The 25,752-nt window shown below is 43.7% G+C and overlaps 1 long non-coding RNA gene across 1 annotated transcript; it reads left to right on the top strand.

Annotated features, from left to right (window-relative positions):
- Positions 1–1,609: 1,609 nt before the first annotated feature.
- LOC140643032 (uncharacterized) lies at positions 1,610–24,959 on the top strand. Its single transcript, XR_012039416.1, has 3 exons — positions 1,610–2,205; positions 3,349–3,467; positions 23,127–24,959. It is a non-coding gene; the product is annotated as an uncharacterized lncRNA (long non-coding RNA).
- The last annotated feature ends 793 nt before the right edge of the window (positions 24,960–25,752 follow it).

Here is a 25,752-nt window from a genome sequence, read left to right as displayed (position 1 = left end):
ACCTTGACTTGAAACATCTCAAAAAGATGCCCCAGGCGTAGAGTTCCCTGTGGGATGGACTGGAGCCTCTGCTGCCCAATTCCACTTTCTCTCCCCATGGATATTGATCCTCAGAGCACTCCCACAAAACCTTCACAAAAATCTCAGAGTCTCGGGGTCTATTTTCAGGGATCCTGACCTGTTACAACCACTAATTCTGGCATACACTATACCTGAGCCCCAACACAGTCACTGCCACATCTTCCATAATCAAAAACATCAGATTAAAACAATGGAACCAGACTTATCTCTGGTCAACAAAGCCATGATGTAAAGAAAACATACTGGCACTAAATTTGAAGATATTTGAAATTTGACATCGAAAACGCTTTCTAGATTGAGATGGTTAAAGACAACAGGTTGAACCAACACATTTTATCTCCTCTTCTTCCAGAGATCCCAATAAAATTATAGGAAAGGAATAAATAACACATAAATGCAAATTTAATGAAGAGAGTCACTAATAGACAAGACACTTCAACAGAATGATGGGAGAAGGAAAGTAGATAAGAGGGGGGAGAATGTGCAGGTTGGCCTGGTTTCGAGGGAGAACAGCAGATGAAGGAGTTCAGTGAGCCTGGCCAACCCTGTGGTTCAGGTGTGAACCACAGCTCTGGAGCAGGCTCAGGACATGGGGCTGAACACGGGAGATGGTCTCATGGTTTTGAATAGGCCTGTCAACCCCACTGTCACTTTTCTTTACATGTTTCCACTGCTATTTAACTTCTTTAATCATCTGCGTATATTCCAGTTAAAAACAATGAAACAATATTTTAAGTGGAGAAAGGGGACTATTTTGAAGAGGATCACTTTTCACTCCTCCTTGCACTCCGTTTGGTCAGACAAGATCTCAAACAGACTGTATGAAAGATGACCACCACTCAGTAGAGAGGGAGGGAGTTGCTCTCTTAACGGCTGGATTCAGACAGCTCTGTGGGAACCCCCCGGGGACTCCAGGGACTGAAGTTTGAAAACCATGGGATAAACTATGAGAACTAATCTGCCTTCAAGTGCTTGTGTCCCTTTCAGAAGAGGGTGGGTTACCATTTCCTGACCCTGGCAGGATCCTGGGCATCAGGTTAGCTGGATTTGAATTTGCAGGTCCCAGCAGCCTTAGGGACCCAAGTTAAAAGGAAAAGCACATCCTAGAAAGATTCATAAGAGTAGAGACCCTTAAGATTCTTGTAGGGTTTGTTACATTCTGGAGCCTTCTTCCAAACCTATCAAAGACAGTCTCCTAGCTTCAGGCAGAAGTGCTGGAAACACTTCAGGACACTGCTCTCGGGATTTTCCATTCTCTGCATCCTGTGGTTCCCTGAGTGCTGTGCAGAGGAGGAGCTGGGGACACGCTGTCCCGGGAAGGAAGGGGTTGAAAGAGAAGGCTTCCATGGAGATAAGGAGACAGAGTGATTTAGTGTGAGCCAATTCACAGATGGTCTGGGATGATTTGGAACATACTCAGTCAGGAAAATTGGGGGAGCTGAGAACAGCGTGTCTGTATTTCATCCCGGAGAGTGTGGGAAAACAAGCGGAGTCCCCACTGAGCGTGCGATCCGTCTGCCTCCCGGGCAGCAGTGGAGAGACAACTCACAGGAATATATGAAAAATTGAGAGTGGAGATGCCCTGGATATTCAGCAAGCAGAGAAATCTATTCCCTTGGGGTAGTTAACGATGTCCTCAGGTCAATGTTATACATGGCTTTTTCATAGCATTATTTTTTTTTTTTTTTTAATTTTTTTTAAGGTATTTATTTATTTATTTGTGATAGTCACAGAGAGAGAGAGAGGCAGAGACACAGGCAGAGGGAGAAGCAGGCTCCATGCACCGGGAGCCCGACGTGGGATTCGATCCCGGGTCTCCAGGATCGCGCCCTGGGCCAAAGGCAGGCGCCAAACCGCTGCGCCATCCAGGGATCCCTCATAGCATTATTTTAAAGAAACTATAAAGGGTTGGTAAAAAAAAAAAAGAAAGAAAGAAAGAAAAAAGAAAGAAAAAGAAAAAGAACTAAAAATGGCCTTTTATAAACAGGAGAAATTGGTGAGCGAGGGCTCTGATTATGGGACAATTCAGTTTCTGCTGATACTTTGTGTGTCCCTGCCTCCCCCATCCCTCCTCTGGGCAGAATGGAATGAGGATTTCATGGGCTTTTCATGGCTCCCAGCAAGGTAAGTCTGGCAGGTGGTCTCCTTATTTTACAGCAGAGAGAAGATTCCCAGGGACTGGGGGGTCCTTGCTAGTAAATGACAGCAGGGGACATTGAAGCCGAGATCCCCACTCCTGCTTCATTCAGCATGCCAGTGCCTTGTCCTCCAGAAGTATGCCGCAGTACTTGGCCACGGTCTGTATTAATCAGTCCTTCGGGTGAGTGAGATGCCCTCCCAAGTATGAGACTTCCCCACTGCACAGCAAGTAATTCGGGATCTCTGGGTGAAGTGAGGGAGGTGTGGCTTTGTTACAAGTTCATCTGGTGATTCTAACATGCAATGAAGGTTGAGCTGGTTCTGATCCTGCTTTGAAATGAAGGCGGCTACTAGACATACAAATTAAGGAGAATGGTCAGGGTTAAGAGATCAGCACAGGGGACATGGAGAGAAGCAGGGTAAAACAGGAAGTTGTTTTAAAATGTCCCCAGGATTTTGTTTTAATCGGATGTGGTAAGATGACAGGGAGATAAGGCCTTGAAAGGAGAGTCATCACTCAAAGTTCCCAAGAGGGTGGGGGCATGCCTGTGTTGCAAGGTTGCCAGGGGAAGTACCAGGGTGGGTCTGGAGGCAGAAGTGAGGGGGAGGCAGGGGCCAGGGCCTTTGTTGTGGTTTTCCTGGTAAGAAATGGGTGATGCAGGGGTGGCATGCTGAATAAACTCAGGATGGCATAGCCTGAGTAATTTCAGTAGGACCTGGCCATAGGGGTGGTCCCCAGTTGTCTGGTATCTGGCTCAGGGGTGCATTAGGGAGGGGTGGGGGTGGTATATTGTCTGAGTGTGTGACAGTTTGCTAAAGGAAGTGAATGGGGGGGCCTCCAGGCTCCAGACTGGTTAGTTTGCATATCAAAGAAATGTTCTGAGGCTGGTTGTTTGCTATCTCTAGGAAATAGCTAACCCTGGGAGGGGCTGTCCTCCCCAGGCCCACAAGGCCCTGAGATGTCAAAATATCATAAAATAGAAAAAAAATTAAAAACATAATTAACACAGAAATCAAGTCAGACACACCTGGGCTGACTCTCAGGCTTGCTGTGTGGCAGCTTGTGTAGACTTGACTCGGTGTCTGTTTCTTCCTCTTTAAAATGGAATTAATACTCGTATCCCGTAGGGTTTTCTGGAAATGATAAGATGATGGACTACAATGTTCGGCTCCCTTGGCAAGTATTCAGCACATGAGAGCTACAGTAAAAATGAGCAACAAAGCAGTGGGCTAGGACCTGAGTGGAGGTAAGGAGCAACAAGTCCTGTACAACTCGTACTTTCAAGCTTCAGAAAATGACAGAGCTACTGACAGAGGTGGGGTGCAGGTGCATGGCCGCCTGGATGAGAAAAGGACAGACTTGTGTATGTCTGTCTGCATCCACATCCAAGAGCAGTCATCTTGGCCCAGAGCTGTGAGGTTGGGTCTGGAGGGTGGGTTACCTCTGAGAGAGAATGTGTGAAACGAACAGTGAAGGTTGCCCCAGGCTGGACTCCATTAGGGGCCAGAGGAAGGCGACCCTAGGGAAGGAGATCCTGAGGGCCTCAGAGATAGATGGTTGTTCATAGAACCCAAGAGAAGGAGGCTTCTAGAAGGCGACAGCAAAGCCCTCATCTAGGGAGGTTGTAGCATTTTGTTATCTGAGCACCTTTGTAATAAAACTAAGATCAGGGACGCCTGGGTGGCTCAGCGGTTGAGCATCTGCCTTTGGCTCAGGGCGTGATCCCGGGGTCCTGGGATCAAGTCCCGCATCGGGCTCCTTGCATGGAGCCTGCTTCTCCTCCCTATGCCTGTGTCCCTCTCTGTGTCTCTCATTAATAAATAAGCAAAATATTTCTAAATAAATAAATAAAACTAAGATCAGCCTCTCCTTTCTCTTCTCACCCCATCTGGTTGATATACTCAAGGTGCATATAGCTCCTGCACATCTTTGTACGTATGGAGCCAACACAATGCATAATTCAAGAAATGACTTTTAACTGAATTACGTTGAAACTGAGATAATTTAGGCATCATTCTATCTGGAAAGGTGATTTCAATTGAGGGGTGACATTAAAGAAAACTCCCTCTTTGTGTGTGTGTGTGTGTGTGTGTGTGTGTGCCTGGGCGCATGTGGGGTGGGCTTGGGAGTTACAACATTACTAGAGCAGATGCAGGAAAAGCCATGGGACAAGATGTAGTAGGAAGAAGGGACTGAGTCACCTTTCCCAGAAACAGTCAGAGGAACCCACAGGCTCAACCTTTGGAGCTGGTGTGCCACCTCGTTAACCGTGGGACCTGGAGCAAGCGCTGTCCTCCATCCTTCCTTAAAAAGTGGTTTCAGGGATCCCTGGGTGGCGCAGCGGTTTGGCGCCTGCCTTTGGCCCAGGGCGCGATCCTGGAGACCCGGGATCGAATCCCACGTCGGGCTCCCGGTGCATGGAGCCTGCTTCTCCCTCTGCCTGTGTCTCTGCCTCTCTCTCTCTCTGTGACTATCATAAATAAATAAAAATTAAAAAAAAAAAAAGTGGTTTCAGAATAGACACGTTACACTGCTTGGGCTTGATTACTATGAACCCAAATTTTTCAAAAGCCATAGCTATTTGAAAAAAAATATCTTCTTATTGAATGGAATGTATTGATTTTACTTTGGAGGAGCATAGTGGTGTCCTACGGCTACTGGCACAAGTCACCACAAGCTGAGTGTGTCAGATGACACAAGTTTATTATCTTACACTACTGTAGGTGGAAGTCTGACTCCGGTATTACCAGGCTAAGAGAAAGTTGCTGACACTTCCTTCCGGGGCCCCGAGGGGAGAGGCCATCCCTTGCCTATCCTGGCTTCTAGAGACACCCCACCCCCCACCATGTTCCCAGGCTCATAGGCCCTTTCCCCAGTTTCCAAGCCGACTCCCTGTGGGCAAGTCCTTTCCAAGTTGCTGTCTCTTTGTGTGCTTTCTTGTCACCTCTCTCTCTCTCTCTCTCTCTCTCTGACTCTTTCTCTCTCTCTGACTCTGACCTGCCTCCCGCTTTCCCTGATCAGGACTCTTGTGATGACATCAGGCTCAGGGACGATCATCTCCCCATCCCGGTGCTTTCACTTCATCACACCTGTGAAATCCCCTATGCCATGGAAGGTACAAATTCACAGATTCTGGGAACTGGGACATAGATATCTTTGGGGGTGGGTGAGTGGGCAGGGCATCAGTCTGTCTACCAGGAAGGAGTAAGGGGTAAGCGCACAAACACAGGCTTATGGGGAAGCTTAGAATTTTCTCGGGGCATGCAGAGAGATGTAGAAATGATATCCTTGGAATTCCTGCCTGTTAAAAGTGGGAGATTGTGGATTGACTACTTTATTACCGGTGGTCCAATCTGGTGTTGAGTGGGGAGTGATCGTGGGAAAAAAAGGACAGGTCAGTAGCTCAAGGGGCTAAAAATGTGGTGATTCTAGTCCAGGCACTCCTGCAAACAGAGGACGTGACATTTTTCTGAGTCTGGGCAACCTTCCACACATCTCATTAGCCCAGGAGAGTCAGAAAAAGTCCTTAGCTCAAGAATGCTCCTTATAGAGCCCTCAGTTTTTACATATAGTCTAAAGATTATAGGTAAAAAAAAACAAACAAACAAAAAACAGTGGAGTCCCCCCAAAACGTTGTGACCCCAGCCTAACAGCCTCGCTTGGGAAAATCAAGGCTGAGAGAGGCAACATAAGCTCCTGAGAGCTGGGAAATGACTCTGGAGTGTGCTTGAGTTGAACTGGAAGGCCTACCAGCATGTTTGACCGGCAGACAGGGGGGCTTTTGTGTTTAGGGAAAGGTGTGGGGATCATTGTGTCAGTTAGAAGCAGCTACCCAGAATAAGAAGAAATACAATTCCATTTTCAGGTCATTGGTTTTTATTTTGTTTTGGGGTGCCATATATGCCAAGAAAAGGGTGCCAGCAGGCTGCCATTAGTAGGGCAGGCCCTGGTTCTTCTCAAGGGAAAGCTGGACGGAGCCAGGCCTGTTTGTTCAGCTCCCTTGTGCCTGAAGGCCACCCCCCAGGAGACAGAAGGTAGTTACGTACACTCTCTGTGTGGTGCTGAGTGAGCTGTCCAGGGATGTCCTCCGATCCCAGCCCCATCTCCCCAGGCCAGTGTCCTCTTTACCCTGCCGCTCTGCACCCAGACCACCATCATTTGACCCGCTTTCCTCTGGGTTAATCATGCCCCTCTCTGGGCAGCACATTTAATGTTCAAGTTCTCTGAGGAAGAAAAATTAAAACGAGCTATACTCAATTAATTTGAAGGCCTTGGCCCTGCCTGGAAAGGAGATGGACACTTAGTCACTGGAAATGGGAAACAAGCACCAAAAGCTGGACAAGGCGGATCCAGGAAACTCGGTTTCTGCCAGGCGCTGTGCTTTGCACACTCATTTGGTCCTATCAACAACCCTACGTTCCCAGGTGTTGTTATTCCAGTTTGACAGATGAGAGAAGGGAGGCTCACAAGGCCCCCAGCACACACGAGGCGTATTTCCCACTTCTGTCCCAGCTCCACGCCTGGCATATGTGGGGAATGAACCCGAGTTCCCGGTGTTCTCAGAGAGCATCCTACAATTCAGGAGGCTGAAAAATTCCTCAGATCTCACTCTGGGGCTCCAGACCCAATGCAGCTGGACTCATGGGGTTCATTGGATCTCAGGATGCTGGCTTGCTTTGGAATGCTCAAAAAATCCTTCTTGTAGAAAATGCAAAATGAACCCGATTAGCACATATACCACGTGTGGTGTAAGTAAGCCCCTTTTGCTATTTGAATGTTATTCAAATAAAGGATTATAAGCCATCTTGGCAGCTTACATTACCATCTCCAAATGCAAAAAGAACCAAAAAAAGATCCAGCTTTTAGAACAAGGGATTTGTTATTTGAGCATAAAGAAGAAAAGCAGTCTTTCTTTTCTAATTCAAAATAATGGAAACTCAGGTATGGAAAACACAGAAGAGGACATTCTAGACTAACCCTTCCCCCTCACTCCACCTCCTACACACACAAAAGCAGGAACTCCTTCCAAAACATCTCTGAGAAACAGCCTTTAGCTCCTTCTGTGACAGAACAGGCTTCCCTCCCGAGGCGGCTGGGCTCCACATCGTGTGACAGTGGGCTAAGTCCCTGACTCATGTTTTAACACTCTAGCAAGAAACAGAATGGGGAGGTTTGATTCCCTTTTTCCTCCGCTCTGCTCCTCCTCAGGAAAGGAGGCCTGTATTAGTCTCCTATGGCTGCTATAACAAATTCACACAAATTTGGTGATTTAAAACAACACAAATCCACTAACTTAAGAGTTCTGGATGTCTGAAGTCCAAAATGGGTTTCACTGGACTAAAATTAAGGTGCCAGTCGAGCTACGTTCCTTCTGGAGGTTCTAGGAGAAAATCTGTTCCTTTTCTTTTGCCAACTTTTAGAGGCTACCTTCTGTCCTTGGCTCATGGCCCTTCCTCCATCTTCAAAAGAAGCAGCGTAGCATCTTCAAATCTCTCTGATTCTCCCACCTTCCCCTCCCCCTTTACCTGCAAGTACTCTGTGATTATAGTGACCCACCCAGACAACCCAGGATAATCTCCCAACCTCAAAATCCTTAATCACATCTGCAAAGTCCCTTTCAGCCCATAAGGTAGCATATTCCCAGTTCCAGGGATTGGGATTTGGACATCTTTGGGGTCTTTTTTCCACTTACTATAGAAGTTCAACCCTGTTTAAAAGGCAAGGTGAAGGAGCACCACGCAGACCTGGGGTGAGGAGATAGAAGACAGATTTGCAGGCATGGGAGCAGCTGAAGCACCACTTCAGTATCCCAGAAAGAGGCAGGGCGTCAGCCTGGAGATGCTGGATGGTCCATCCCTCCAGGTGGAGTGGAACCCTAGGTCCGTAGCTTTCCACCTAATCCCAAGTTTGGCATGGAAGCAATATACACTCCCTTCGAAGAATGCCAGAGCTTAGTTGAAGTTCCTCTACCTCCTGGAAAATGAGACTTGGGCAGGATTTTCATATGTTTTAGAAAAATTAAATAATGCAATATTTCTTCACCAGAGTGTAGAGATCCTCAGTCTATAATTGTGCCTCATTCATGTTTCTTCCTATAGTCTTAGAACTGCCCTTGAATGAACAAGTAAGAATTAGCCTGTGAGTTTTTTTCTCCTGACAGGAGTGGAGAGGTCATTCAAGATCCACCTCCAGCCCCACCTTCTTTAAAGACTCCCCTCAACATCTGTGGCCAAGGGACATCACCTTCTTCCCATAGCATTTACCAACTCCACCTTTTATTTGGCACTAGGTGTATGTACTCTTGTATTACAGTCATCTTTTACAGGTACACACTCAACATTCCAACCTTGCCAATTTGACTGGAGGTGTTTGGAAAGGCAAATCTATAAACTGTTCATCCTAAGCCCCCCGCACAGCCTGGTAACACAGCCAGCATGGTAGGTTCTAGAACCATGTTAATTGTCAATGAAGGAGCTCAAAAGGACTGTATCTGGAAAGTACAGTCACTTACAGTGTGATAGAAATAAGAAAGGCCTTGGGATTGATGGACCTAGTCTTCCTGTCTTTTGTCTAGTTTATAGTTTTCTTGTCACCCCAAATTTCCATACTACCATTAATTCTCAGTGTAGTTGCCGGACTTGTTTTTCTGAAAAGCAAAGCTCTTCACTCCTAAAGGCAAAACTCTTGGCCTGGCTTGATAATTCTACTTGTCCCTCCAGACTTACTTTTAAACTACCTCTTTCCTCATCACCTCCTGCAATTGCTAACAAGCTCTCAGGTGATGTGTTGCTAGTTCAACACACACTCTGAGTAGCCAAGGCCCACAAAAGTAACATGAATGGAGTGTTTTCCAGTCATTTGTTTACATGTAAACCTCTTGCACCAGAATGAGCAATCCCCTATAGGCAGAAGCTTGGATTTCCTGAGTGCAGAAGCACTCAGCCAGTACTGAGTGGAATGAATTCAAGGAATGAATCTTGGTGTCCTTAATGATTAGCTCAGTGCCTATAACACAGCAGATACTTGTTAAATGGTCATTAAATGGATGAATAGATTCACAAGGATTTTAGGGACATGTGCCTTCAAAACAGTTGGCTTAATTTTATCATCACCTTTCATATAAAAATATCTGGGAGTACCCTTTCATGTTATAAACCTAACTTTCCATTTCAACAACAATAATGATAAGGCCAATCATTTAACTAAAGCAATTTTGGATATATTGAATTTTGCCATTCATTTAAATGGGAAGTAATAATAGAGGTCTTGCTTTACTCACCAGAGGTAAGGCATTAAGAAAGAAGAGGATAGGAGTCCTTGTTTTCCAGAACCTTCTATTTTCCACCAGCTGCTGCCCAATGCCCTCAATACTCTTGAAAGAAACCAGAGGACAGGCTCTCTGAGGTTCTTGAGGTTTACCCATCAACAGATGTCACTGAAGATGGCCAGATTGATGTGCATACTTTGTGTCCTTTTCCATCAATGGGTATTTTGTTGTTTTAAAAAAATGCCAAACATATGCACTAAAAATGTATTGTATATTGTAATTACGCACAATTTCATTTGAAGGCCACTTTCCCTGGCCCTAAAATATGCAAATAATAGGAGCCTGCTTCCTTGAGCAGAAATTGGTACAGTTGTGTGGAAGGAGACAAAACAAGACAGGTGCCTTCCCACCCACCCTTTTTCAGGATGTGTATTAGTCAAGACCCTTTAGGCAGAATCAATAGAAACTCACTCTGGCTAACTAAACAGAAGAGGAGTCTAATGGAAGGATAGGAGAGGTAGCTCACAGTCAAGGAAGAAACTAAAAGGACATGTGGGGCTCAAGAGCGTAGGAACCAAAGGACCAAGTCCTGTAGGTGCCACTGTCTGCATGAATCAGCTTCAACCATTTTCCAGGTATCACTCAACTCAAGATTCACATGCCCAGAATGGATATTCTTACTGGTCTGGCTTGAATGGCATGTCCATCCTTTGGTCATAAGAGAACCGGATTACTAATTGAAATATTGTCGGGAATGCTCACTGTGGAGGAAGGCGAGCATCTCAGGAAAAACTAAGTAACATTATCAGGAAAAAATGAGGAACAGAGGCTGAAACAACTAATGTCTGCCATGATGGAACGGTACAGTAAAAATACAGTCGGTCCTTATCTTTCATCTTTCATGGACTCTGTATTTGTGAATTCACCCACTCACTGAAGTTTATTTGCAGTCACCAAATCAATACTCTGGGTGCTTTCCTGGTGGTTCACAGACATGTTACAGGGTGCAGGGGATTTGAGTTGACTCATGTGCTCATTCCAAATCCAGGTGGGACAAGGCACTGGTCTGCCTTCTTGTTCCAACCCTCATGCTGTAAAAAAGCATCTTCTTCCCAGGCTATTTCATACTATGAAATTGTTTGCATCTTTGAACTCTTTGTTGGTGACGTTGTGTTTAAAATGGCCCTCGGGGCTGTGCTGAAGTGGTGCCTGTGTTCCCAAGCACAGGGGGGCTGAGAGATGCCTTATGAAGAACACAGGAGTGTGAGATGTGCTTCGCTCCCGCATGAGTTAGAGTGCTGTTAGCCATGAGTTCAATGTCAATGATTCAACAGTGTATATTAAATAAGGTGTCCTTAAAACGAAGCACACAGAAAATAAGTTGATGTATTGATCTGTTGACCAGAAGCTTGCAGAAACCTAATTCTGTATTTCTTCTAGCAGCAGAGGTTCAGTATTCACTAAATTAGTGTTTGAGGTGACTTTATAGAGTATAACTACAATGAACCCATGAACAACGTGACTTTGGACTACCTGGATCCACTCAGATTTTTTTCTAAAATAGAGCCCTATAAATGTATTTTCTCCTCCTTATGATTTTCTTAACAATTTCTTTTCTCTGGCTTACATAATTGTAAGAAAACAGTGTACAATAAATATAACATACAAAATATGTGTTAATGCACTATTCTGTTCTGGTCAACAGTAGGCTGTTAGTTAATTTGGGGGGGAGTCCAAAGTTATACGTGGATTTTTGGCTATGTGGGGGCCAGTGCCCCTAGTCCCTGTGTTGTGTGAGGGTCGACAATCCTGTGAATAACAAGGTTAGACTCTAGATATATTAAGATACTTGGTCTTCAGACTTCTAATTGCTTCATTACATTTCTCTCAGATTTATAGTTACTTCATTTGACTTCAAACTAATGATTTTCTCCCCATTCTTGCATATTTATGAGTTGATTGCCATTTAATTATGTGCCATGTCAACATCTTGGGCCTTCTCACCCCAGTGTAGGGAGGGAAAGAAGACTGGGGAGACAGGCAGAGTCTTCCTGAAACAGATATCAGAGCCTTCCTATCAGGTTGAAAAGATGACAATCTTTTTCCCATTTAAGGAAAGCAATCAGCTCAGCTCACACAAATGCTGCATTTCCCTTGCAAATGAGCTTCATTACCAGCTTGTTTTATGACTTTTCTCTTAGCTAGAGTGAACTTCTTTCTTATGGCTCTGGGTCCTAGTAGAAAATTGCCAAGGCTTTGAATTATATTCTCATCTATAATCACACTTAATTATGAAGTTTGCCACAAGGCTGTGTGTGAGTATATTGGAAGGAGCTATCTTGGTCCAGTGAGATTTCTCTCAGCTAAACACACACCCTGGATTTGTAGAAAATATTCTTTTAACATACTTTACCTTTAACATTGAACTTATTAATGCCAGGTTTATAGTCCGTAGGAAACATTATCAGGTAACCTGGCTCAAACTAAAATCAAAACCAAAGTCTGAAAGTTCCGCGTCCATATAATAATTATCCTCCTAATGGTACCATGTGACTTGATTAATAATATCCACTCTGGACATACACCATTTTACAAAATAGCTCATTTGCTTAGGGGAACTTATCCTGCAATTGTGTTGATCGAAAATCAGTTTTAAACGACAATATCTTCAAGGGTCAAGCTATCTCTTTCTTTAGACAGTCAGTGTAAAAATAGGCAGTGAGAATGTGTTAATAATTCACAAAATAAAAAATAAAGATAATCAACAAACATATAATGGTAAGACTGAACTCACCAGTGAGGGAGTAACATGCAAATTTAAACAAGTTACAATTGTTCACATATTGATAAATACTGTTTATTAAATAATTTAAAAACCAGTATTTATGGAAGTGCAAGCAGATGGGCACACTCAGAAGTGGCTCCATGGTGAGGAAACGGGTGTGTCCTCATGAAAGGGAATTGGGCAGCCAGTGTAAGCACTTGGAGTAATGTGTCCTCCTAAATTTATCCTAAGGAATAGTGATCAGCTTCTCCTCCATTAAAGGATATTTGATGTACAATGATATTCAGAGAAGCATTGTTGATATAGTGAAAAATTGAGAACACACTGTATATCCAGTAATAAGGGGAAAATGAATAAGTTTTGATCTCTTTTTAAGACAGAGTATTATGCATCTATGAAAACTGTGTTTTTAGGTAACAGGCAAGGTTAATTAAAACCACAGTGAAATAATATTTTATACCCATCAACCTGGTAAAAATCTGAGAGTCTGACAATAAGTCCACGAAGCTATATGAAATCTATGCACAATGGGCAACGTCTAGTGCCCCACAATTCCACTCCAGGTATAGTTTCCTAGAGAAACGCTCCACAGCCAAGAATGGTAATAGCAATGATGCTTCTAAAGGAAACACACAGGAAACAGCAGTGCACTAGAGGGCTGGTGGATATACTTCACAGCTCACCAGGTAGTAGTGAGTGTGAACAGCCTAAGTGGCACAAATCCACATTCATGAACCTCCAAACAAAATATTATCTCTGCAAAATAATGAGAAGATAAAAAGCAAAATAAAGAAAACTAAGGCATTTTTTTTTTCAGTTTAAAAGTACAAAAAAAAATCCCATTGTATCTTGCTTAGGAACCAAAATACATGAGGGGAAGATATAAAGAAATGGACAAGATAGTATTCACCAAAATCTGCAAGACAGTTGCCTCTCAGTGGGGGAAAATGATTTACGACTGATAGAGGTGCACAAAGGAATTCAGCAGGATCCAAATATTTTCTTTCTTTGGCTGAGAGATGGCTACAAAGATGCTCTTCCTGTCATTCTGTCAGTGGTAAATAATGCACCTTTCTTTTATTTTAAGTTTTTATTTAAATTCCACTATGTTAACATAATGTTATATTAGTTTCAGGTGTACAATATAGTGATTCAACATTGCCACACATGACTGTGAGCTCTTCATGACAAGTGCACTCCCTAAAAATGCACATTTTTTAAAGGAATATGTGATGGTATGAGAAGATTTAGTTTCATATAAACTGAAAAGGCAAATATGAAATTGCATTCAATGGAATTCTGTATATGTGTGCATATATACGTATATAGTACACACATACAACGTAGTCATTACCTCTTAAGTATGGGGGTCGTGAGTGATGTTCATTTGCTTCTCACATTTATGCCCCTCAAAATTAAATATGCTATTTCTATTACTGAAAAAATCATTTTTATTGAAATGTTTTGAATGTCACGCTTGTATCCTATTGGACCTTTGATTGGTGTATGTTTTAATCATAGTTTCAGATTAAGTTGCAGGCTTCTTGGGAGCCCTCAATAAATGTCTTTTTTCAGTAGAGCCAGATGCAATTTCAGAAGGCTCTGAATTACAAAGTAATATTCCCCTTGGAGACAAAAATAATCATAGCAGTCAGAATTGGTGATAGACCTCTATTAGTAGTTATTGGTCCTGGAAAAGCCATCCATTGAGAAAAGGAACACGTGTGTCAGTGGGAGAGAAAGAACGCTGATTTCATTTATTTTAAATCCCTTCACATGTCCCTGAGAAAGAATGGGTGACAGTTTTAGAAAAATGCACTTGGAGTGGTTAGTAGTTGGTACTCGACCAACTGAAAAAAACAATCACATCGTTTTTTTCGACCTGGTTTCTGTTTTCCTTTAACATTTCTTCTTCAAAAGGCTTTCAGACATGAGGGAATTTTAGAACAGAGAGGAATTGCTCAAGGCATGCATGCTATGTTGGGTGAGAAGAGGTCTAGAACCCTAGGTCCTAAGCATTATTTTCGGTCAGATGTGGGGAGTTGAGAGGAATGACACATAGAGGCCAGGACTCAGAAAGATTAAGTAGTATCTTTCCCATCTGCTTGTTCAGCAATAGAATCTTCCTTCAGAATTCTCTTCCAGAATATGTAGGCCATGCAAACAAACAGAATAATAGGGTTCAGTTAGCTCTGCTTATAAACTGCAAAATATTTCCAGCGAGCTAAATATGTCCCATAAATAATTGAATGAGTGCTACTTTGTTTTCAGATCCACTCTTGCGATATCTGAGAATCATCTTCTTGGAAAATTGATAGTATTTTCCTTTTTATCATTCTGGGTTTTTCCACCTTCTCTATGACCTAAGTTCTGCTGGCAGCCAGGTTGACCCAGGCAGTGGCTGCTAGGAACCTGGCAAGCCATCTCTTCGATTCACCTGGTGTCAAGGTCTCCAGGACAAGTCAAAGAGCCCAGATCTGAACATCTAGACTGGCAGAAGGATATCCACCTTGTCACTTAAGAGCTCCAGCTAAAGTGTGAGGCAAGGGGAAAATTTTCCGTGAATGCTGGTCATGCTCTGAAGGTAAAATGTAAAATTATACTTATTTTTCAGCATTTGATGGAACTATAACTAAAACAGACAATTGCACAAACCATGGATACACCATTTGATAAATTTTCACAAGGTGGCACTAGGGTTTAAATGAAAATATATGTAGATAAGTCGGTAACTTGTCTTTCTTTTCTTTTTTCTTCATGTAAAAATACAGACTCCTTAAAATCATGCCCAGGGAACAGAAGTCAGAGCAGAAAACAAAGTAAAACAGAGGACTGTTAGTCCTAGGAAGCTCAGCCTGTATGAAAATATCCATAAAAGTGTTCTCTGTAGAGTACTGACACTGAACGCCAAGCCAGCTACGGGGGGGGTGGGGGGAGGGCTTGCCACCCGGCAGATCCCACAGCCCCCATGAGTGGGGTTTCTGGTGGCCAACCATAGCCACCCTCTATGTCTCAGCTGCCCTCCTCCACTTCAGCTTTGGCTTGGAGTGGCTGGAGAGAACAAAATGATGAGTGGGGTGACCTAATTTGTGTGTAGCAGCCACCCAGGGACAGCAGCACAAGGTGGTGGAGTACTGGGGTGGGACAATCCTCTGCCCACTCTATTCATGTTGTCTATAGGGGATACTGGGAGTGCTCTGCCTTTATCCCCTCAATCCTGGCTCCCCAAAGGCCTCCCCTAGCCCCGGACACAAGGGCTGCCCTGAGGTGTCCACTCTTCATAAAAGGACTGACAGTATGAGAGTCTATAAACACTGGAGCTTTCTTACCCTCAGGGCAACTCTGCCATGTGACCCCACTGCCCCAAACTCCCTGTGGCATTGAGTGGACACTGGCTGCCAGGGGTCTCTAGTGGATACTGTAGCTTTGTTTGGCTTTCTTCCCTCCTCTCTTCTACTCCCCAACCATGGGCCTTTCCTGGGAATACTAAGGAATCCCTCTGATGTCTCTCATGGTCTGCTTCTGAGGAACTCAAACTAAGATAGTATCATTTTGGATCCACATAAATATTCTTAATGCTTCACCTTGATTCATGAAACTCAGAAAGGAAACAAGTTCCTATGTATTGCAGGGTGGCACTTGATCTTGAGCCACAGTTCAATCTAAGGAACACTGCTAGTGTTACTTTCTTGATGATTTTCATGAAAATGCTACTTTGAGACAAAATTATAAAACATGTGATTTAGGAAAAAGGAGAAACGTATTACCCATATAATCATTTGAACCAAGCTGTCTTCTGAGGAATAACTCAAAGTCCCTCAATACTGGAGAAAAAATTTGTGTTCTCTGTCATCTATATTAGCTCATTGAGAAAGATCCCCCACTGATGAATAGAGAGGAGGTGTGTGCCAGGAGTGGGTAGCAGAGTGCTGGGTCTGCTCTCTGAGTGGTTTCTCACCAGGCCCTACCTCCCTAGCGCCTGTGATAATCTAGTGGACTCATTCTCCTGCCCACCACTGCTCCTTGTCCATAGTTCAGGGATATACCCACTCTGTTGGCTAGAAAAAGAAGATATGTCGGAGTGGGCATGGCCCTCTGCTCCACACCTGTGGCTTAACAACCAACAGAAGTTTACTTCCTTGTCACAGAAAGTCCAGCCAATGGGGATGCAGGGGCTCGGGTCCATGCAATCATCCAGGGATTTGGGCTAATGGAGACCCTGTCACCTTCAGCACAAAGCTTTCAAGCAGCTCTGGTCTTGACGGTGGCAGATGGGGAGAAAGAGCCAGAGAGGAGCATACCAGGTGGCCTAGAAATGACATGCCTCACTTCTGCTCATCCCATTGGCAAGTACTCTGATGCCTGATGCCTCTGTTTACAACTGAGATCATTTTTTGATCATTTTGAACCTAGAGAGAAGGTGCAAGTATAGGGGAAGCAAGATTTCAGAGGCCAATAAAATGCACTTTGGTAAGCAAATAATCTCTACCATGATTTTATGCTTGGAAACTTCCTGTTGACTGTTTATACTGAGGTTTTATAGCAAATCCCTTCTAAATGTTTTTATGAGAATGCATGTGACACATTTCCTGATATCTGCTAACAGTTGATTTTTCATGGAGCAAGCCATTTGGGGAGGTAATGTGACATCAAACACTGCATCCCCAGCATCTACACTTACTGTTTGGAGGTGAGTGTCCCACCTGCTTGTCCAAGTGGCTGGGAGTGTTTGCTATGTAACTGGGAACACATTACCCTTGGAAAGTATTTGTTTTGCCTTTTGTTTTGTAAATATGTCCCAGTTTACAATGCAAAAAAGGATTTCCTTCAGTACTTCCAAGTGATTTTTTTTCCATCATTCTCTTTACTCAACTTATTTTCGCACTATTTTTTTCTCCTATCAATTCTGCTCATGATCTGATAGCTGGATCACAAATTGTCTTCATTTTGAAAGTACATAAACTTACTATATGACAACCCCAAATATGGACAGCCACTTGGCTTTTTTCACCACCAAAATGCCATGGTGACAGGGCCATTGCTTTATGTCCCTTTTTGGGGGACATAAATGTCCTCAGTTGTCACTCCATAGATTGTCAGTGTGCATCTTCTAGAAGCGTATTTTTTTCCCTTGTTAGAGACTGAACATTAGTCTTTGGGTAGTAATTGTTGTGTTTTTATGATTAACATATTTGGCAGCTCATTCATTTATTCATTTGCTTACTTATTCATGCAACAGAACTTTATGAGTTTGCTGCATGTCATTATTAGACTTTGCTAATGGCTGTCAAAAATTGCAAGAAGTCTTGCTGGAGAATAGCATCAAAGAGCTGGTAGCAAAATAAAAGGGAGTGTGAATGACTCACCTTCTCAAAGCTTAGGGGTGAACCAGAGAGTGAAAGGGAGGAAAGAAGAAATGAAGAGAAACCTAGGGTCAATTTCCTCTGGGCATATGAAGTCCAGGAGACCCTCTTGGCCTGGCTCCACTCACCAAACTGGCTGGATGCATCAGCCCTTACTCCCCATTCCCCTGTGAGATAAACTGGCTGGGGCCAGTGCACCGCATCCTTCTTTGGGCTTGAAGACCTCTCTAACATATACCCAGGCCCATCCAGGTCTGCTCTGCTCCTTGAATCATTGCTCTGTAAGCAAGTTTTCTTTGTTTCCAAATTCATTCTTAACATTGTATAATTTGCTTGAATACTATCTAAGCCAATGAGATGTGAGGACAAAAGAAGAAATAATTGTTGCTTGAATGGCCAGTACATTGAGTGCTTTGGAAAGAATCACTAGCCTGAACCCTCCTTGAGCCACAATGAACTTATGTTTACAAGTGCAATATATCCTGAACAGATGCAGTCCAAAGTTGGCTTTTAAAATGTCAACTGTTAAGATCTCTTAAAAAGGGGTAAAGGTTAATAAGATTCACAGCCTAGGCAAGTGACAAGAAAAGTCAGTTCATAAAAAAACCTATGTACATATCACATAGAAAAGTTTCTCACAAGTCATTATCAAAGCTATGCAAATTAAAATGAGAATTGACTGTTTCATATAAAATTGACAGATGGAAAATAAGACTCAGTGCTGCAAAGTATAAAGTGAGAAGGCATTCCTGTTCAGTCTTGAAATGAGTTTGTACTGAGGAAAGTTTCCTTAAAAGCATTAGGTTCATATATATCAAGAGCCATAAAAAAAAAAACCACTAATTCCTTTAAACTTAATGACTCTACTTCTTGGACTTATTCTAAATAGTCAGATACTTGGTCAAAGATGGATGCACAAAGATATTCCTCACAGCATTATTACAGCAAACGGTTTGAAGACACCCAAATGTGCTAAATTAGGAGATATATGTATATGTATATTTATATATTTATGTGCATATATATGGAAATTATATAGCCATTGAACATCAGATACTTGAACAATAGTAAATGATACGTAGAATTGCCTACTTTATAATTTGAAAAGAAAATAAGAAACTCACAGCCTTGTATTTTGTATATACAAAATGATGTCTTATTTCAAAATTACCCTACATGTTTCATGAATAGAAAAAAAAGTAATAAGAAAATATACCAGAATGTTGACTATGATGCTGAGATGATTTTTCTTCTTTTATATTTTATTTACTTTTCTAATTTTCTGCAGTGAAGATTTTATGTATATAACATTTATAAGAAAAACATGTTATTTTCAAAACGGTACTAACAAGAATCAAAATGTCACACACACACACTCACACACACACACACACACACACACACACACAAGCATTCCAGGAACAGCTGGTGATGTTTCCTAATCCAAGATATAGCCCTGGTAGCTTAAAATGACAGGTGTCAGAGAAAAGGCTCATTTTGTCCTGGGGAGAACAGCTCTAATCTGGGTGACCACAAGATTTCACAAACATTTCCAAGGAGGTTTTTCCAGATTAATTTCACTTTCTACAAAGAAAAATATATATCACTGGGATTATAGAACAACAGGTTGAAACCTAATTATTTGATGGTTGAATAATTTGATGGCATCCTCATATTTCATTGGCATGAAGGCCTTACATTTTCATCAAATTGTCCAGGTTGGACCCTCTTGGCCTCAAGACTTTTACTTGTAATGACACCACTGCATCTGTAAAGATATTAATTAGCAAACTGGAGTAAGAAGTTTTTGGCATGCTTCTCAAATTAAATCCAGCCTAGAGTTACTATTGTAAAGGGCTAGGATGATTTGTTTCTATTTAAGTCCCAACAAACCCCTAAGCAATAAATTTACTTAAAAAGTACAGATGAATTTGAAAAATGTATACAAATTCAATAACTGCAAAACTTCATCTGTGAATCTTATAATTAATTTTGTTTCCAAGTAAGCAGCCTAGAAAGCAGCTGAATGCTCTCCCCAGAAACATCACTCAATGACTCAGAGTTCCTTTTTTCAGATTATCCTAGTTTTTCCAAACCCCAGTGTGATACATTTGGAATAATCTACATGCTACAGAATGACAAATGGGTGCATAGAAAACAGATTCATCTTTAGTTCAGAGTTCCAAAGATCAGAACTCTCACTTATCCACAAAGAAAACAGTGTTTTCCGAAGAAAGGAACTACTAAAAATTGTCCTTTTTTCTATTAAGTTATTATTCAAGCCACATAGTCAAAGTATAAAAACATTCTTAACAAAATTTCCTATTATGAATAACCACCCTTTTAAATAGAATAAGCAGTAGAAGCTAGTAACTTTGATTTAATCAATTAAATTCGATGAAATAATGCCTGTTAAGAGAACTGGGGAGAAAACTTGGCTTTTTTTCTGGAAAGGGCAAGGAGGTTTTAGATATCCACATATTCATTTGGATCTAAAAATGGCTCACGGCTGCCAAAAAAAGCTAGTGAAATTTTAAGCTGCATTAATAAAAGTACAGTGTCCATTACAAGGGGGATAATAGACCCATTGTTCAGCACATTTGCGGAGGACGGCCCATCTGGGGTACTGTAGGCAGCTCCACCAGTGAGGCCTGCCCGACGCAGGACTCATGCGCTGGGCAGCCTGGGAAGCATGTCAGAGGATGAGCAGATGGGTGGAGGGAACAGGCTAATGGGGAAGCAGGGTGGCATGTGACACAGGTATTCCAGCATCTGAGGAGCCATCATGGGAAAGGCGATTCAACTGACTTTGGGACTTCAAAAGGCAGAACTGAGGACCAACTGATGGGATTGACAAGGAGGAAGGTGTGAGGCTCCCCCCTTAGAGAGAAGAACAGTGCTGTTCTGGGAGGCAGCCTGGGCAGCCACTGGGCTTCCATCCTGCAAATTTGCCAGTGTTGATTGGCAGAATTTTTGTGCTGGAAGGGACCTTCACAGGTGGTCTGAAATAATCTCCTCCCTTCACATAAAGGAACCACGAGGCCAGCTGATGATGAAATCACACATGTCATCACAGAGGTGGAGTGGGGAGGGGCCTCTTTCCTGACCACGTGGTGGCCTTACCTGACCACATGGCCCGAGTAATTTATTTTCACTGCACATGAACATTGTCTGTATCTCTACCTCACATGCTGATTGAGACATGAGTTGAATAGATGACCAATAAATTCTATTATGTTTCTAGTGTTTGCAATGAATGCATGATGGCTCAGCCATAAAAAGTGAGTGGAGGGAAATGGTACTAACCCCCGGCACTAAAGAGTTTGTCATCTGATTTAAAATTTAAAAAAAGAAAAGAAGATATTATATACAAGTGGAAATAATCTCATCACAAGGCAATCTCTGAGTGAAAATTTGGTATGGATGCCCAGTCATCCAGGAATTCTGGGGAAGGGAGGCTGGGCTGGAACAGGGAAGGTGAAGGAGTTGAAGGCCCAGTAAGATACAGAGTAGGTAGGAGGAAGAGGGGTTTTCAGGGGAGAAGCCAAGGGAGACAGCCTCCGTGCGCCTTCTTCACTGCTCTCAGGATCCTGGGGCCATAGTTAGCAGTGCTCATAACCAAGTAGTTGATTTAGCACGGTATGGAAAGCCGTGAAGGTACCCTCACAGCATGTGTCCTACCCCAGCTCCATGTTTAAGGATCGTACTGATGACACCCTTGGTAGGCCTCCTCAGGCTCAGGGGCTGCACATCTTTCACCAGGAGGGTTTATACAGCCTGTCATCACCCCCCTTTCCCCCCACTCTTACCAGGGTCCTATGTGCAGCTGTGTCCCCATGGCCCAGAGCAGCCTATCAGAGAAAGAGCTGATGTGTGGAGAATAGGCAGGAGATTTATTAAGGGTTTATGGCCATCTCAACAGGGATTTCTTTTTTTTTTTCTTTTTTTTAAGATTTCATTTATTTACTCATGAGAGACACACAGAGAGAGGCAGAGATATAAGCAGAGGGAGAAGCAGGCTCCCCCTGGGGAGCCTGATGTGCGACTCAGTCCTGGGACTCCTGGATCACGACTTGAGCCAAAGGCAGTTGCTTAACCACTGAGCCACCCAGGTGCCCCCAACAGGGATTTCTGCAGGGATTTTTACGGGGCTTCAGAAACTTGAATTTACAGCTTTGTCTATTCCTAGCAAAAATATAGAGCCAACTGGGACACAAGGTTGCTAATCCTCAGCAACCAGGCACAGCCAGGGAAGGCAACTCCTGTGTCTTTCTCTTACTGTCAAGGCAGAGAATAAATGACACTCAAGGCAAACAGAATGACTGAGAACTGCTAGATTCCTTTCTTGCCAGTTTTTCTCTTACCCTGAGTATTTGTAGAATGGGAGCAAGAGTTTGAGACAGCCTGACCGGCTGCTCTTAGGTGTCACGTTCTCTTTTTTTCAAAAGGGGTGGGGGTGGGGTGATCACCCACAATGGGTCATCGGGAAGTCACAGCAGGATGAACAGGTTCTGTAAACACTTGATTTTCAGAAGAGATGATGCAGGGTGTCCCTGACATAGCTGTGAGCCAGGAGGAAATTCTCCCAAATGAGCAATGAGCAGCTGCAGGTGTCAAATGAGGAGCATTCCCTCAGATGCTACCAGGCCAGACGAGCTCAGGTTTGGTTTCTCTCTATGCAAAGTAGGGATTTTTAGTTCTGGGAACAAACATTTGAAAGATGCAGGTCTTGTTTATACCCTCATCCATTGCTGTTGACTCTGAGGAAGAACGGGGGCCTATGGAAACCACCCTGTTAGGACACGGGAGTTTCTTGAGAAGGGCACTTTTCTCCCTGTTTCAATGCACTTGTTTGTATGTATCCCCAAATGACACAGTGGTGATTTATTCGGTGACAATCAAAATTGCAGTTTCGCAAGGGTCCCGACTCCAGGAAGAGAGAGCTCTATTGTAGTCCTCTGTCCACATGCCTGGCTGCTTTGAGAGAAAATTAATGACTTTGGAGACTGACATGTCTGCAAGCTCCTGAGAAAAGGAGCATTGCCTGTTTTTTGCTGATCAGAAAGCTCTGGCATGAGATTGCTCGATTGCAAATGAAACCATTCTGCCTCAGGGATGCTACTTTACCCAGCCCGGGACAGGCAAAGGAGAGGAGGTTTGCTTGCCTGAGTATTTGCAGTGTTGCATTCTGTCTTGCCATGCTGAGCTCCCGTGGCTGCGGAGACCCGGTGTGCTGAAAGATCACACTCAGGAGCTCCTGCAAACCCCACGTCCTTTATTGTTGGGAATGACTTAGAGCATCAGGGATTGGAGGGGAGGGTAAGGAGCCAGGCGGTGGGGTAAGGCAGCTGCGCCGGATGAAAAATTCACCAGACTTGGCGTCAGGAAACCTGCGTGCAAAACAGTGCCTGGCACACAGCAGATGTTTAATTCAAACAAAATAATGTCAACAAAGAAGGCAGAAAAACTCACTTTTTTTTTTCTTTTTAGGGAAAAACAAACAAAATACCTAACCAGATGACTCGAAGATTCTGCTTCCTTCCTAAGAAGGGTTTCCTTTTCGTTGGGCTTTCCCAGACCTGGAGCACACAGCACTCACCCGCCGCGGGCCTTTCCCCTCCCGGGCTCATCAGCCTGGGCTCCTGTGGCTTCTGTCTGCCCTCGCTTTGGTTTCGTTAGAAATACACCTGCATCCAAAGCTGATTCCACCACTTTCCAGCTGTGAGACTTGGGACTTTCTGGTCCCTCTCCCTCCTTGCTAAAATGTGGATAAAAACCCCCATCAGAGAGGCATGCGAAGGGCCACAGGCTCCACGTGGGAAGCGGTGCCTTCTGAGGCCTGACCTGCTGCGCACATGTAAGGAGCTCTTCTGTGACGTGATGAAATGTGGACCAGAAGGAGGAAAGACAGGCGCACCTGTTGCTCACGTGCAGCAGTCTCCTCTGAGCACAAGAAAAGCCACACGGTTACTCCTGCCCATGGGCCTCTCAAGAAGACAGGGAGCTGGGGAGACAGCTTCCTTCTCAGCCTCCCCACACCTTCGTACTGAGATCTTCTACCTGCAGTGCCTAAGCATCCAAACCAACCTTCCTTGCAAGGGCTTGGGGACATGTGTGCTGCTGCCTAGGCAGCCACTGACAAGCCACTGATGGCTTTGACATCCCTCACTCACATCCACTTTGACCCCCCAGGGAATTGGAGTGAGGGGTGCCTGGCTTCCTGCCCCCCCCTCCCCACTCAGGCAATGCTACATCTACTTTAGTAGAAGCCGCAGTATCACTTCCAAGTCCCAACAGGCTCTATTCGGGAAGCAGAAAGCCTGTCCCAATGGTTGACACCTTCAGTCACCTGCTCCACAGAGCACACTTGTCACCCCTGTGACAGTCATGTCTTCTGTGACCCATATCTTAGCAAGAGATGGGGGGTATGTTTGCTCAGAAAGCAAAACTCCATTGTCACAATCTGTAGAAGCTCCTGGAGGAATCTCATTGAGAGAAGATGTCTTTTAATCAGAGAGCCTTCAGTTGTTCCTTGTCCTTAAAATCAGCATTACGGTCTGAACTGTGTCCCTCACAAGGTGCTGTCATGTCCAGTGGGAGTCTGGAGGGTATTCTGGAGCCCGCGAGGCATTCTACAGGGTTGCTGGTCAGTCTCCATCTCTAGATCTCCTAGCCTAGATGGAGGACTCATTCCTCTTTGGACTTTCATTTTCTAGCACATTCCTGGTACATAGGAATAAAGAATGAATGAATAAATAATGGGATACATGAATAAATAGGACTGTTTTTGTAAAATACAGACAGCATCCAAACAGGAGCAAGCTGACATCCTTGACAATCAAGAGAGACAGGACACATTGCAGTCGTCAATATGCCTTACTAATTGTGCACCTACTGTATGCAGAACATGTTGCAAAAAAAGGAAGTGGCTTCACCAGGTTCCTCTTGCATAGTTTGGACATAAGTTTTCCAAAAATCAATTTTCTAAGGCATTTCTCTCACATCAGTTTCTCGCTGTGGCCCAGGAGAAGGTGTCTCTGTAATGTGTGTGTGAGGGATAGGAGGGAGGCAGTGAGGAGAGAGACATTGGAATGTCACTCATAAGCCTCTGGTGGATTAAATGAGGCGGGCTCTCATTAAGCTCTTAGCTCACCTGATTTGTTATGCGAAATGAACATTGCCTGCTCTTTCCTCTCATCGTGAGGGTGTCAGATTTGTTCCCCATGGAGACATAGCCACATACCCTGTTATTCCAGCAACATGTATGTAAACAGATCAATGGCATGACAAATCCCACAATAAATTGTTTCTCTTCCATCGGTATATTAATAGCTGCAGTGACCGCTAACGTCTCCCCACACCTGTGAGATCATTGATCTCTGGTGCCCAGGTGATGGATAAAAACTGGGATGTTTAAGATGGGCGGAAAGAATCTACAGCTTTGCTAAAATAAGTGCTGGCAGGGACCTGTTCTCAGTCAACTGAGAAGATCCATGTTAGAGTAGAGAACATTATTGATCTATTTGGACAGAGTGTGGCTTTCATTTATCTTAGACCCTTAGCTATTTATCTTCAGATCTGGCTCAGGACCAGTAAGAGGGGAACTGGTATCTAATGATTAGAAAAATTTCTTGGGGTGAGGGCTTCTGGGGTCTGCCCCACAGTGAGCCTCCCCATCCTCTACTTACAAGTTGGAAAGTCTCTCAGACCTCCAGATTTATAGTTGTAAAATGAGAAGGGTAAAGTATTATGCACATAGTACAGATTCGTGAATTGCAACGATCCTGGGGGTATCCAGTATCCCAGAGGGACAGCTGGGAAGTCTAGTACATCCCAGTATCTAGTACAGTGATTATTGGGCTTTGGTGTGAACCTGTTGGAATCACATGGAGACTTGTAAAAACAGGTGCCAACCCCTCACCCTAAGATTTCTGAATCATCGGGTCTGGGGTGGGGCTGAGAATCTGCATTTTTAACAGATTTCCAGCTGGTCCAGGGACCTCACCTTTAGAGCTAGTGGATTTAGTGGCATGAGTTGGATAATCAGATGGTGAAATCCAGCTCCTCTACTTCCTGGTGGTGTGATCTTGGCCAACTACCTTATCGTCTCCAAGGC

The sequence above is a fragment of the Canis lupus genome, chromosome 11, assembly GCF_048164855.1.
Source record: "Canis lupus baileyi chromosome 11, mCanLup2.hap1, whole genome shotgun sequence".
In the NCBI taxonomy this organism is placed as follows: Eukaryota; Metazoa; Chordata; class Mammalia; order Carnivora; family Canidae; genus Canis; species Canis lupus.
The sequence above is the reverse complement of the archived record's forward strand: the minus strand, read 5'-3'. Positions and strand labels throughout refer to the sequence as shown.